Source organism: Solanum dulcamara, chromosome 4 (genome assembly GCF_947179165.1).
Source record: "Solanum dulcamara chromosome 4, daSolDulc1.2, whole genome shotgun sequence".
Taxonomy (NCBI): domain Eukaryota; kingdom Viridiplantae; phylum Streptophyta; class Magnoliopsida; order Solanales; family Solanaceae; genus Solanum; species Solanum dulcamara.
Window position 1 is genome coordinate 46,923,284 of NC_077240.1, and position 737 is coordinate 46,924,020.

At 41.8% G+C, this 737-nt stretch overlaps 1 pseudogene; it reads right to left on the reverse strand.

The window, feature by feature from the left end:
• Positions 1–208: 208 nt before the first annotated feature.
• LOC129888096 (5S ribosomal RNA) lies at positions 209–328 on the reverse strand (annotated as a pseudogene).
• Positions 329–737: the final 409 nt, after the last annotated feature.

Below are 737 nucleotides of genomic sequence, written 5' to 3' on the forward strand. Positions count from 1 at the left end.
TTAACGAGACCCTGAATGATATAACACTAGAAAGGGGGTGCGTATAAAAAAATAAGGGACATGGTCATAGTGGAACTAAAGATCTACCCCTATACCGGTTGAAAGATAATAGAGATAAGGGCAAGGCAAAACATGAAGACTAGCGAGACAACGCTAAGGTAAATCTTGAGCTAAGTTGAGTGCCCCACACATTATTGCAAGGATTACAATGGCGCGACACGAAGACTTCCCAGAGAGGTCACCCATCCTAGTATTACTCTCGTCCAAGCACACTTAACTTCGATATTCTGATGGAATTTAGTGCGTTAGTGCTGGTATGATCACGTGAGATGGAAGAATCTAAACTAGCGGCGGAGAAGCGACATGAGATTATGTACCTAAAGTACTATAAGTTACATTGAGGGAATTGTAAAAAAAGGGACTGAAGCAAAACAAGCAGGATTAGCTAATTACTAACTGATGGCGCACTTGAATGACACAGTTCTTCAACATGGTACCAGTTAATGTCATTTACAGAAAGCAGGAAGTAATACACGAGGTCGAAGATTCCACAATATGACCAGGGCTATAAGACTCACTTCGCACTCCGTCGACAGATGACTCTGGAGGGAATATTACCTGTGGATTAATAATATTAGCCCATACTCCTTCAATCAACGGCTACCTACTCAGCCAAGAAGGTGTAAAATTATAGAGTAAAAGAGTGGTAGGACCTTACGGAGTCCCCATAGCTACTA